We start from the raw sequence: 14,114 nt of genomic DNA, 5'->3' as shown, positions 1-14,114 counted from the left end.
AGTGGCAGATGGTATAATTTTCTTTCTGGTCATAAACCCTGAACTGACCATGGTCGTTTTCCCTGCCAAGGCAGGGTAAAGCCTGTCTGCAGAAGATAGGATGACACCAGCCTCTGAGAGATGCAGAGAGGGAGTCCCAGCAGGGTGAGCTCCATTCTTGCCCTGATTGATCCAGTTAGTCAATGCCCCCTTTTCACCAAGTTGATTCAAGCTGAGTTTTGGCCATTTGCAACCCAGAGCCCTGACTTACACAGTACTGAAAGTGACGTTTTCTCTGGGGGACTTGGGGGTGGGAGGGAGGGGACACAGATGAGATTGAAAACCTGGATGGAAATAAAGTGGGCTCCAGCCAAGGTGCATCTGTCTCCTGCACATTTGCCCCGAGGCATCCTAAAGTTCTCACACAGCATCTCACTGTAGAGAACGTTCAGTTTCTTTGCATTTTTCCAGTCAGTCCTGTTTCCTGCAAGGCAGCTCCCCTCACAGGCCTGTTGTAGCCGGCCCAGCTGTGAGGAGGGGGCCTGAGGATCAGCCACCCTCACAAAGGGCTCATTCTCAGCTTTTCTGGGGCTGTTATCAGCCAAACCTACACTCTGAATCACCTGCATCCGTGGGCAGCCCTGTAGGTGGGGTGGCTTGATTCCCCTCTGGGCTTCCCTGTGTCAGGACCTGTGAGTGGAGGCGGACTTTCAATAAAGGTTCATGGTCTTCTGCCCCCTCACGCTATCAAGGTTCTGTCCAAGACCTTCCTGAGCCCCATCTTCCTAGTCTCTTCACTCACCTGCCGTCCTGGGCCCCCATCCCTCTGGGCACCATCCATCCCCATGCCACCTAGTATACCAGCATAAAGCCCTCAGGGGAGATGGGATGGGAGCTGGAGAAGGAAGGGAATGTGCATAAGCGTTCTCTCTCCAACTCAGTCGAAGGAGGATGGAATCTGAGAATGTCCTGTGCTTCCAAATCTGTGACTCCCCCAGTCCCCTGGGACCTCCTGAGTCCCCTCTACCTGCCATGACTGCAACCAAGCTGTCCTGGGCCTGTGGTGTCACCTGGTGGCCAGCCTTGGAACAGTCCAGCTTCCACCTCCTTTTGTTTCTTTTGAGATTGGAAGGATGGGGTCACATATGTACCATCATTTCCCTTTTCTTTCTGTTTTTGTTCTTTGTTTTTTACCACAATCAGTTCAGTTCAGCTCATTCTTCCTCAGGCCTTTTTTTTTTTTAGCTTGTGGGATCTTAGTTCCAAGACCAGGGATTGAACCCAGGCCCTCAGCAGTGAGAGCGTGGAATCCTAACCACTGGACTGCCAGGGAATTCTCCTCAGGGCATCTTTAAAACCCACATTACACACCCTTGAATCCACTTCCTTCATCTCCTTTCTAACAACCCGACCCCAGTTACCTCATGAGTTCCTTTCCCCAGTTTATTCTTTCAACCCAAACAATCCTGGCTGACTGCATGTCAGGATAGAGCCAGGACTGCCCCGTGTCAAAAAAAAAAAGGCAGACTGAATGCCAGAAAGATTCATCAGAATGTTGAAGAACAAAAGCTTTCAGCCTCTAAAGCACTTGAAAACACCTCAACGTTTCCTTCAGAATGTCCCACCCATCGCCTCATACTCCTGTTAAGAAACCTGCTTTCCCTCAAGCACCAGCTTTCAAGAAAAAATAAACAATTTTCTACACCCACATTGTTATTTTCCATTTCTACCTGTAGGTCTTGAAACAGTAGGGTTTTTCTTTTTTCCCCTGTGTGGGTGTGTGGCAGCCCAGCTTTGTGATGCGTTAAATGAGCATTTATGGCTCAACCTGGAAAACTGAGCCCCATTCATAACGCTGAGTCCTCGATTTTCTCTTGGCTCATTGTCTGGAACCCCAGTCCACTTCCCAGAAACCAAGTTTTGAAATGTTACTCACTGGCAAGCGGGGACTGCCTGATGGTAGACATTTAAGATAAGGAGATACTTTCCTCCGGGGCAAGATAGCAGCTGCCTTTTGTTGTTTTAAACAGGATAATGTATAAGAGCTATCTGACTTCCCAAGAAATGGAAATCTTGATGCCTGCTAGAAGCCTTGAGGCTTGCAGGATGGGCTGGGCCAGTGGGCTAAGGTTGGGGGGAAAGGGTGTGGTGAAGAACTAAGTGATGCTGTAGACCCAAGGACCAGGCAGAGAGGATTCGAGAAGGGCTAGGCTGAGTGGAGGGGGCTGCAGAGAAGTCTTCGGGCCAAGCACTGGAGAGACAGACCCAACTAACATTTATTAATCACCTTCCACGTGTCAGGAAGGGCCCAATTGGGAAGCATGTGGGTCCCCCAAGCAGGCTAATCATTTTATGTCCCATCAAACTGGTATTCCTTTACTATCAGTTCAACTTTAATATAGTGGAACTGATCTCTGCTTGGAGAAAGGGGGGAGTGGGCAGAGGAGGGGACCCCTGCTGCAATACTCCATCTCCTCTGAGCAGTTCAGCATTGACGCTGAACTTGCATGCTGCAATTAGACACACAAAACCTCTCTAGAGACCTTGCCCCGCCCTCCTTACGGAACAGCTTAGAGACCAACTATCGTTATTCTGGCCTCTTCTTTTGGGGTCCCCCCACCACCCCATTGCAAGTAGCTTATTAAAGCAGAATGTCCAACTGACCCTTAAAAGAGTTCCAGACATGGTTTTTTCATCTCCTTATATGCCCAGTGATGACTGAGTACCTCCTAAAGACGGCACCCTAGCCAGCTGCCCGGCTGGCTCACCCCTTACACCAGCTCTGGTCCTGGGCACTGAGAATGTTCTCACCCTGCCACCTAAGTAACATGATCTCCATTCTACCTGGTGAAGCTGAGGCTGAGGGCAGTTAGGTTAGCTGCCCAAGAGGCCCATAGCTGGTGAGTAAATCCCACCTTTGGGCTGAGATCTGAATTCGGGTTCATCCATCTTATTCCAAAGCCCAGATCTTCTTCACTTCCTCCCTCTCCCCCAGGAGAAAATGGAAAGAAAAAGCTGTGGAGAGCAGGAGGGTGGTATCTATGAAGAAGTACAGGAGGTGGAGGTTTGAACAGGCAGCTGTAACAAGCAGAGTCAGAGACCCTGTGGGTGGCAAGGGGGCTGGGTGCCCAGCAGTGCCACTGCAAGGTGGCCCAGGTGGGGTGAGGGGAGTAGGGTGGAGTCAGCTTGGGCTCCTGGAGTGCGGGAGGGGAAAGCCGGCTCGTCCTGGAGAGAGGGGTGTGTGGTGCTGCCAGGCCAGGGCCCCTTCCTCGGCACGCAGCCGTACTAGCAGTGCCCACTGAAAGGGCACGGTGGGCCTGGAGTCTGGCAAAAAGAGGCTGGGGTCCAAGAGGAATCTTTGCGAGGGAAATCTCTCCTTCAGCCCCAGATTGGAGGCTGCAGAAAGTCATTTGGACCACGTGGGGGCAGGATGCTGAGGGCCCAGGGGCTGGCTCTGATTGGTTCCCTTTCTCTCCTCATGCCCCTTCCCTCCAAACCACCCACCCCCCCCCACCCCCCCCCCCCACCCCCCGTCCAGGCCAGCTCAGCTCCAGGGCCAAGGAGGGCCTGACAGCCTGTTCCTGGCCTCCCCAGCAGAGGGCTCCAGAGCAGAGCTCAGGAGGGTGGGTCGGGGAGGAAATCTCCACCTCCCTCCCTGCAGGGAGGTGTGGGAAGCACTGGACAGTCCTCTCTGCTCACAGGTGTCCAGGTGTCCATCTGCACAGGTGCTCTTTACTCGGGCATGGGTGTGTCTGTATGTGTGTGCACCCCTGTGGGTGTGTGCAAGTGTGTACGGTATCTGTGTATGTGGGCGTGTCGATGTCTGCCCTGCTGAGGCACAGCTGCCTCTTTTTAAGTGTGTTGGGTGGTGCCTGTGCACGTGTTTGCCCATTTTCTCTTTGCACACGCCAGCACCGCTTGTGTCCCTGTGTATGTTTGTGTGCATGCGGGTGCCTGTGTGACTCGTGCATAGGTGTCTATGCTTGGCCTTGTAAGGAGAGGGGAGAGAAATAAGTGACAGGTGGTGCTGTGGAATCTCAACATTCTCGGGGGCAGGGATGCGGGGCCCTCTGTCCCTCTGTACTGTCCCACGTCCACACACACTGACCCTGCCGGGCCACCTCCTGCCCTGGCTCACCACAGCACCTGAGTTTGTTAGAACCCTGTTTACAGCAGGTGTAGCTGACGTCTATTTCCCAGGAAGCAAGTACTTCCAGAGCTGTGTGTGTGTGTGTGTGTGTGTGTGTGTGTGTGTGTGTGTGTGTGTTTTGGTTCCCTCTTTTGCAGCTTGAAAATGTTGTTCTCCTTGTTGGCAGTAGGGAGCAGAGCCCCAGAGAATGGGGGAAGGTAGAGGGCTGGAGAAAACAGCAGGCCCGTGGCTGTCTCATCCACGGGGTGAAGGAAGGCAGTGGCTGAGGGGGAAGGTCTTGGCCCAGGAGCCTGGGGTCCTGGACAGGGCCCAGCTCTGCTACCAGCTGGAAGCCCTGGCTGGCGAGAAGCAGCCCCTCCCGGCCTCCTCGTGGTGGTCTGTGCTGGTGCTCAGCCAGGGCCGTTGGGGGAGGACAAGTGGGATACTCCCCTCACCCTGTGTCATGTTGAAAAGACACTTGTCTAAGGGAACGGGGCAGAGCATGACACCCACCACACGATGGGAGGGTGTATTCATTTCCTATCACTGCTGTAACAGATCACCACAAACTTAGTGGTTTAAAACACACAAATTTATTTTACATTACTGGAGTTCAGAAGTCCAAAATCAGCCTCACCAGGCTAAAGTCAAAGTACTGGCAATGCTGTGTTCTTTCTGGAGGCTGTGGGGGAAACTCCATCTCCTTGCCTTTTCCAGATCCTAGAAGCCACCTGCATTCCTTGCCCTGTGGCCCCTTCCTCCATCATGCTGTCGCATTGCCTTTCCATTACTTTGACCTTCTTGCCTCCCTCTTAGGAGGAAGTCTTGTGATTACATTGGACCCTCCCAGATACTCCAGGACAATCTCCTCATCTCAAGATCCGTAACATGATCACATCAGCCGAGTCCTTTGCCTGTGAGGTAACATATTCATAGGTTCTGGGAATTAGGATGTGGCCATCTTGGGGGGTGGTGCATTATTCTATCTGCTAACTAGGGCAATCATAGATAAGCTGCCAAAAGGGGGTGACATTTTGTTTTCAATTAATTTTTATTGGAGTATAGTTGTTTTACAATGTTGTGTTAGTTTCCGCTGTTCAGCAAAGTGATTCAGCTATATGTATACATATTTCCCCTCTTTTTTGGATTTCCTTCCCATTTAGGTGAAAAGCGGGGTGACATTTTTTTGTGTGGGGGGGAGTGACATTCTTAATCCTCTCGCGGTTTCACTGAAGCATCGAGTGGAACCCTCACTCCTGCCGAGGAGCCGTCTGGTCCTGACGTCTTGTCTGGGGGACTGAGCCCCAGGAACCAGGGTACGCTGGCTGGGTTAAGGGCCTTTCCATTCTGCCTGCCCTCTCAGCAGCCCTTGGCCAGGCACCAGCTATGACCTCAGTTCAGACTGGCCCCTTGGTTCCCTGAGCGCCGCCCCCCGCCCCCTCCCCAGCCTGCTCCAGATCCAGTCTCTGGCCTCATCCACATTCCCAGATCACTCCTCACGACTTGGTCCCTTCTCTGTCATGGCCCCCACTACCTGCCCCAGAGGCACTCTGGGCTCCAGCCTGCCGGCTCAGGCCCAGCCGCCACCCAGCCCTCTCCACACGTGTGAAAACCACATGCATGGGCTCTCTCCAGCTCTCCAGAGAAAAGTCCAACTACAAGACCCGGAGCTGAAGAAGGGGAACGCGCACAATTGTACAGGCCAGTGCTGGGGGGGTCCGATGGGATGATGGGCCTCCCGGATGCTTTATAAGGCCAAACTCCCCAGCACAGTCAGCACCACATCTGGAATTAAGCTGGAAATTCCAATTGCTCTCTGCTGCTGAAAAAAAATGTGTCAAATTTTCCCAGAGATTTTGTGGAAATGGGAAGCCCTGCAGGGATGGGGGTAGGGGTGGAATGCTCACTCCACGGGACCCCAGAGCTTTGGGGAAATCCAGATGTCACAATGTGTCCACAGTCCTTGGCTGATGGCTCCCCCAGCCTCCCTCAGCTGTGCTCCCTGCCCCGTGAAAATTAAAGACGCCTGGAGCAGGAGGGGTATTTTGCTTCTCCCTAGGACCCACAAGTCCGTCCAGGTATGTGCGTGTGAAACTGTGACTTCTTTGATAGGGATTGAGTTATTTTTTTCCTGGAGAGAAAAATGTTGACATGGCTTTGGTGGATCGTCTACCCAGAAATTCCCGATGCATGAAGGTGTGCTCTTCCCTTCGCTCTAACACACAGGCACGTGCACACACCTCCCACAGACCCGTATCTCACCAACCGTGTTGTCTGGGGCCCTTCAGGGCCTCACCTGCACTTCTAGCCCAACCCCAAGCAGTGTGGGACAGGGATTCCATAGAGCTGGGCCTGCGGGTCCAGAAGAGGCTCGACTGCTTGCTAGTTCTCTATGTCTAGGCTAGTGGATGAGTTTCTTGTTGCCGCTGTAACAAATCACCACGAGCCAAGTGACTTAAAACAATGCAAATTTATTCTCTTACAGTTCTGGAAGTCAGAAGTCCAAAATCAGCCTCACTGGTGTTGATGCCACAGTTTGGTCATGTGCTGCCCTACCTCCTAAGGCGGTGCCCAGGGTTCACATTATCCTTTCCATGGCAGAGATGCTAAGAGAAAGATCTGGATCTGAGTTTCAGCTCTGCCTCTTCTGAGCCATGTGACCTTTTTGAGCTCCCATGTCCTCATCAGCAAAATGGAGGTAATCATTGGCCATACCTTTGTTTTGATGACTAAATAAGATAATGTCCTATTTAACTGAAATTTGCAATTCTCTGGCACATAGATATGCCTCTGAACGGTGACTCTAAATATTTTCTCTTAACCGGGACCCCACCATTCCCTCTTCATTCTAGGGGCTCAAACTTCTGGAACCAGGAAAGCAGTCTGATAAAACTGAATCACACCGATTCCAGCCTCAGCCCTCCTCAAAGAGATTCTCATTCATTAGGTCTGGGATGGGTTCCCAAACTCACTACTTTTTTTTTAATAAATTTATTTATTTATTTTTGGCTGTGTTGGGTCTTCGTTGCTGTGCGAGGGCTTTCTCTAGTTGCGGCAAGCGGGGGCCACTCTTCATCGTGGTGCGCGGGCCTCTCACCATCGCGGCCTCTCTTGTTGCGGAGCACAGGCTCCAGACGTGCAGGCTCAGTAGTTGTGGCTCACGGGCCTAGTTGCTCCGAGGCAAGTGGGATCTTCCCAGACCAGGGCTCGAACCCATGTCCCCTGCATTAGCAAGCAGATTCTCAACCACTGTGCCACCAGTGAAGCCCCCCCAAACTCACTAATTTTATTAATCTTTATTTTTTAATAAACATCCTGGGTGATCCTGATGTTTATCTAGGTTGGGGAGCTACTGGAATAAGTGACGATGGGGTTTTATTTTAATAAAGGCCAACTTGTGCCCTCAAAAATGGGGATTTAGCTGAGAGGTACCTTCCCACGGCCCCTGGAACCACAGCAAGGAGGACCCTCTCACGCCCCACGGGGAGGGTGGCATTCCTCCAGAGCAGCTCTGTGGGAAGGGGTGGGGACCGCGCCAGCTGTGTCCCCTCCTGCAGCTGTTTCAGTGCCATGGCCCCGTGGAAACCACTGTGAAATTCATTCTCCTCATCTTCCAAAGCTGGGCCAGGTGGCGACTGGCTGGAGTGGCTGATCCCACCCGACAGGAGGCTCTGCGGCCCAAGGAAATATACCCACCCACCTCCACTCAGCACAGGGCTCCCCCAAATCCTACGTTCCTGGGCCATCAAGTGCTTTTTGTCCCAAATCAATTCATGCCCTCTCACGGGAAAACTTTACTCAGGAAGCACCCAGCTCTTGCATTTCTGCAGGTTCACTCAGGACTGTTTGGCTCTGGAAATTGGTTGTGGCTAGATTCTACCTCAACCCGGGGACGCCTGAGGCCTGGGACAGAGCTAGCTGCTCTGGGAAAATGCAAAGAAAGCTGCACATTCCCCTCATCCCTGAGAATGGCCGCGGGTGGGAGCTTTTCCTGCAGCCGGGAACTCAGCCTTTTTATTAGCTGCACAGAGGTGCAGAAGCAGGGGTTTGGCAGAGGAGGAGGGAAAGGCCCAGAATGATAGCACTGTCCTCTGCCAAGGACACAGGACTGTTGACGTGGGAGAGATGGGCGCAGCCTCTGGATCAAGTCCACGGTGAAGAGGAAATGGGTTTCACTGAAAAACAAAGTTGAAAAACAGTTTACTGAAGGGAAGAGAAAGAGGAAAGGGAGCGGGGGGGGGGGAAACCACCTCAAACTGTCTGATCATCAAAATCACCTAGTTGGTTTAAAAATACAGCTTCCAAAACCCGTTCCAAGTCAATAAAATATTATTCTTGGTAGCTCTGGGTTTCTTTTCCTTGTGGTTTAAAAATGTAGATCCCTTGTCACTTGTATCGCACTAAAGCTGGGGAAAAAAATTAAGCTACATATAAAATCAGTTGGAGAATGAAAACCAGTTGCACAACGAGAAAAATTTTTCAGAAGGTATTGAGTGGACGTGGAAGTTGAGGAACGTGAATTAAATCATCACCTTTCTAAGCTGGACATCAATATCTGAACTTGGAAAATTAATAGTATAATCAGCTTTTTTTTTTTTTTTTTTTTTTTTTATTAAGGAGAACCTGCCGTTGGAAATAAAATGAGAATCAATCTTTTCAAAATGCAGATTTCAGCTCATGGAGCTCGGAAGACCCCTGGGTGGGTGGGTATCCTGAGTGAGGGGAAGCAGTTGATTCCTCATGGGTTATGTTTCTAATTTTCCCATTAGGCTTCGGGAAGGAGGGAGAGAAGGAGACACAACAGGATGGGAAAAAAAAAAAAAATCCTAAGAGCCACTTCTCTCCAACCAGGCTGGGTCTTCTTCTGGATGACTCTGTCCCATCCCTCCTTCCCTTCTCACTCGTTTTCCAGTGAATTGTCTCCACTCACCTTCTCCATTCCCTCTTCACCCCTGCCACCTGAATAATGGAAGGCTGAATAATACCTCCTGCTGCAAAATGTCCATGTCCCAATCCCTGGAATCTGTCCCTGTCACCTTATGTAGGACTTTGCCTGTGTGATTAAATGAAGGACCTTGAGATGGGGAGATTATCTTGGGTTATTTGGGTTGGTCTAATGTAATCGCAAGGATCCTTTAAGAGGGAGGCAGGAGATCAAAGAGCAGAAGACGATGGGGATGACAGAAGCAGAGATTAGAGTGATGCCCTTTGAAGATGGAGGAAGGGGCCACAAGCCAAGGAATAGAGGCGGCCACGAGAGGCTGAAGAGGCGAGGAGATGGGTTCTCCCCTGGAGCCTACGTAAGGAGCCAGCCCTCTGGCACCTTGACTTTAGCCCAGTGAGACTGATTTTGGATTTTGGACCGCTAGAACTGGAAGAGAATAAAGTTGTACTATTTAAGTCACTCAGTTTGTGGTGATTTGTTACACAGCAATAAGAAAGTCGTACACCTCCTGACCTCTGCCCTGTCCACCCCTCCACTGAGCCCTCACCGAGGTCTCCAGGGACCAAACTCCCTGGAGTTCCTTGGAGTTCCTTGGGCCCTTCTCAGCACTTCTCTCTCTTGCTCTTGGCAATGTTTGACATTTTCCACATTGCTCTTTCTTAAATCTTGTGTCAGCCCACTGCCCTGGTGGTCCTCCTGCCTCTTGGGTCCTCTTCCTCAGGCCCGTCCTAGTGCTCTCCTTCCCCACTTCCAACATGGCCATGTACCCCAGGGTTCTCTTCTCAATCCACTTGTCTTCTTACTGTCTACTTTCTAGGGGTGCCACATCCCAGTGATGACCCTAAATCAAGGTCCTGTTCTCCACACCCTAATAGCCAATGGCTGAATGGCCCTCCTGTTTCCTCCTCAGTAAACAAGTATCTGAAGTGCATTTTCCACCTTCCCCACCTGTTTGAAATCTGGTTCACCTGTTCATTCCTCAAGGTCCAGCTCAAACGTCACTTTCTCCAGGAAGTCTTCCCTGTCATGCCATATGCTTGTTTTTTTAAAAAAAAATTTTTTTCATTTATAAACTTTATAATTGGGACTTCCCTGGCGGTGCAGTGGTTAGGACGCTGCAGTTCCACTGCAGGGGGCTCGGGTTCGATCCCTGTTCGGGGAACTAAGATCCTACACGCCATGCAGTGCGGCCCCCCCGCACCAAAAAAAACCCCACTTTATTTTTTAGAGCAGTTTTAGGGTCACAGAAAAATTGAACAGAAAATACAGAAAGTTCCCGAGGAGGACTTATTTTTCATAGGCTATTGTGTGACCAGCTTTTATTGACATTAACTTATTTGTTTCACTTAACAAATCTATGTGGTAGAGATGCGTTTTCCCTTTCTTTCTTTCTTTCTTTCTTTCTTTCTTTCTTTCTTCCTTCCTTCCTTTCTTCCTTCCTTTCTTTTTCTTTCTTTTTCTTTCTTCCTTCCTTCCTTCCTTTCTTTCTTCCTTTCTTTCTTTCTTTTTCTCTTTCTTTCTTTCTCTCTCTCTCTCTCTCTCTCCCCCCCTCCTCCCTCCCTTCCTTTCTCTCCCTCTCTTTCTTTCCTTCTTTCTTTCATCCAGGTTTTTTGAGGTATAATTGACAAGTAAAAATTTCATATATTTAAGGTGTACGACATGACGTTTTGATATACATACACACTGTGAAATGATTACCACAACCAAGCTAATTACCAATCTATTACTTCACATATTACCTTTTCTTCCTTTGTGGAAACAATTAAGAGCTATGCTTTAGCAAATTTCAAGTATATAATATATTAACTATAGTCTAGTGCAATACATTAGATCTCCAGAATTTATTCATACTGCGTATCTGAAACTTTGAACCCTTTGATCAACATCTCCCCATTTCTACCACCTCCCAGCCCCTGGTAACCACCCTTCTACTCTCTGGTTCTGTGAGCTGTACTTTTTAAGCTTCCACATGTAAGTGAGATCATGCAGTATTTGTCTTTCTGGGTCTGGCTGATTTCACTTAGCATAATGTCCTCCAGGTTCATCCATGTTGTCCCAAATGACAGGATTTCCTTGCCATATACTTGTTGACTGTGTCCATCTGTTGTCTCCCAGGGACTGTGAGACCCTTAGAAGCAGAGTTATGGCCTGATCAACCGTGGACACTCAGCACCCAGCACAGCGGGATGGCTGGAGCTCTAGAACATTCTCCCTCCCCACAGCCTTGGTATCAACACCTGACCAGGAGGTAGAACCCTACCCCAGCCCCTCTGCCATTCTCTTGTCTTCTGCCCCAGAGCAGGCTGCCACAGCAAGGTCCCCTTAACCTCAAAGTTTCAGGACAACCGACGTCAAGTGTCCTGTATGGTACCTGAGGCCCAGAGGAAGCTCACAAATAGTACCCTCCCTCCTCTGATGGGGATGCTGCTAGCTCTGTGATGTCATTCCCTATATTCTCCACTTGTCACTCCATTCCAGCCATACTGGCTTCCTGACTTCTACTCAAGCATGCCAGTCTTGCTCCTGCCTCAGGACCTTTGCACTTGCTATTCCCTTTGCCTCAGTGGTCTTCCTCCAGATACCCACAGGACTTGCTCCTTCCCTTCCTTCAGGCCTTTGCTCAAATATCAACCTAGAGAGGCCTTCCTGGATTACCCTATCTGTAAGTTACCCACCTCTCCATATCACTTCCCATCCACTTTACCCTGCTTTGTTTTCTTCACAGCTCTGAACACCATTGGCCATGTTTTGGGGTTTATTACCTGGTTCCCTCACTAGAATGTTGTTTCTTGAGGGCAGGAGCCCTGCTTCTTTGGGTCACCCCTCTTTCTTCAGTGATTGGCCCATAGAAGGCGCCGAGTAACTATTTGTGGAAAATGACAGGCGTGAGTCCATGCTCCTCACAGGACCTCTACCTCAGGTTGTACCGGTTCACTTTCCTATGGGACGCACCCCTCTGTGCTTTGGCAACGCTGGGTGGTGGAGAGAGAACTAGAGTCGTGTCTTGGAGTCCCAGGTCCTGTCCCATCTTTCACACCTTGCCAGCCTCAGGCAGGCCTCTTTACCCCTCTGAGCCTTGGATGCCCCGTGTGAAGAAGAAGAGCGTGGTCCCTGCCCTGTATCCTCCCCGGAAGGCCACAAGGATGGGCTGGAAGGAAACCTCCATAGAGGAGCTTCCGAGAGGGCTTGGTGCCCCACACCAGGGGCTGGGAGCCCCAGCGGGACCTGAACAAGTTGTGCACTGACCACCAAGCCCAGCACAGCAACTGCCCCTCCCGCCCTCCCTCTGCTCGGCTGGCCACAGCTCCCCCTGGACTCTGGGGCATTTCTGAGAAGTTGAGGGGGGGCAGCTGTGTGGTGGCAGGAAGGGCCAGGCCCAGCCCGGGAGCACTGGGGGCTGCTGGCTTCAGCCTCCAGCCAGGCTCCAAAAGGCAGTCACATAGGGTGGGTGGAGGGGGTGCACCCGAACCCCTGGAACTTTCTATGGGTCTCAGAATGTGCAGCAAATATGGTAAAGCACTGCTCTGGGGTTCCCTGTTACTTTTGTTCTCATTCATACAATTTGATGAGTATGCATTGATGGGAGACACCAAAAACTTTGCAGGCGTTCACATCCTTTGATGTGGTAATTCTATTTCTAGGAATTTATCCTAAAGAAATAACCAGAGATGTATGCAAAGGTGTGTGTATCAGGATGTTTGCTAAATTATTATTTATGATCACAACCAATTTGGGAATCACTTAAATGTCTGATAATAGGAGATTGGTTTAATAATTAGTGTACTATACAATGGGATACTACAAAGCCATTTAAAATTACATTTTTAAAGACTATTTTAATGACCCATGAAAATTCTTATGATGTAATTTATATGGGAAAAAATCAGAATTTTATTATGTGTGTGTGAATAATTTTATATCCATTTATAAAATCATGATTTTGTGTGCGTGTGTTTGTACGTAAACACACACCTACACACATTATCTCGATTTTATTTAAAAGTGTATGTGTGTGTAAATATGCCAATAATGCTTATCTCCATTTAGTGTAATGATTATAGGGTATTTTTATTTTACTCTTTACACCTTTCTAAATTTTAAAATATTTTTTACGATGAACCTATGTTCATATCACAATTTTTAAATGCTATTGGTTTTTTTGTTTGTTTGTTTGTTTTTGGCTGTGTTGGGTCTTCGTTGCTGCACATGGGCTTTTCTCTAATTGTGGCGAGCGGGAGCTACCCTTCATTGCGGTGCGCGGGCTTCTCATTGCAGTGGCTGCTCCTGTTGCGGAGCGCGGGCTTTAGGCATGCAGGCTTCAGTAGTTGTGGCACATGGGCTCAGTAGTTGTGGCTCGCGGGCTCAGTAGCTGTGGCTCGCAAGCTCAGTAGTTGAAGCGCACGGGCTTAGTTGCTCTGCAGCATGTGGGATCTTCCCAGACCAGGGATCAAACCCGTGTCCCCTGCATTGGCAGGTGGATTCTTAACCACTGCGCCACCAGGGAAGTCCCTATTAGTTTTTTTGGCCACATTTTTTTTTTTATTGAAGTATAGTTGATTTACAATGCTGTGCCAATCTCTGCTGTACAACAAAGTGACTCAATTATACACATATACACATTCTTTGCCTTTATGGTTTATCACAGGATATTGAACATAGTCCCCTGTGCTATACAGTAGGACCTTGTTGTTTGTCCATTCTAAATGTAATAGTTTGCATCTACTAACCCCAAGCTCCCAGTCCATCTCGCTCCCTCCCGCCTCCCCCTTGGCAACCACAAGTCTGATCTCTATGCCTGTGAGTTTATTTCTGTTTTGTAGATATGTTCATTTGTGCCATATTTTGGATTCCACATATAAGTGATATCATATGGTATTTGTCTTTCTCTTTCTGACTTACTTCATTTAGTTTGATAATCTCTAGTTGCATCCATGTTGCTGCAAATGGCATTATTTCGTTCTTTTTTATGGCTGAGTAATATTCCATTGTATATATGTACCACATCTTCTTTATCCATTCCTCTGTCGATGGACATTTAGGTTGTTTCCATGTCTTTGCTAT

The 14,114-nt window shown here is 49.4% G+C and overlaps 1 long non-coding RNA gene across 5 annotated transcripts in view; it reads left to right on the top strand.

Annotated features, from left to right (window-relative positions):
- Positions 1-12,654, top strand: part of LOC132377305 (uncharacterized) — a 189,647-nt gene extending 176,993 nt beyond the window's left edge. Inside the window, exons 4-8 of one of the 5 annotated variants that reach the window (XR_009506598.1) lie at positions 4,925-5,029; positions 5,272-6,186; positions 6,594-6,806; positions 11,169-11,301; positions 11,779-12,654. This is a non-coding gene — a long non-coding RNA (uncharacterized LOC132377305). Of the gene's footprint in view, positions 1-4,924; positions 5,030-5,271; positions 6,187-6,593; positions 6,807-6,960; positions 7,102-11,168; positions 11,302-11,778 lie in introns of those variants that run through there. The other 4 variants (XR_009506597.1, XR_009506599.1, XR_009506596.1 and 1 more) reach the window with 4 other exon arrangements.
- Positions 12,655-14,114: the final 1,460 nt, after the last annotated feature.

Source organism: Balaenoptera ricei, chromosome 13, assembly GCF_028023285.1.
Source record: "Balaenoptera ricei isolate mBalRic1 chromosome 13, mBalRic1.hap2, whole genome shotgun sequence".
NCBI classification, from domain to species: domain Eukaryota; kingdom Metazoa; phylum Chordata; class Mammalia; order Artiodactyla; family Balaenopteridae; genus Balaenoptera; species Balaenoptera ricei.
Note: the sequence above shows the minus strand (reverse complement) of the source record. Positions and strands in the feature narration are given on the sequence as shown.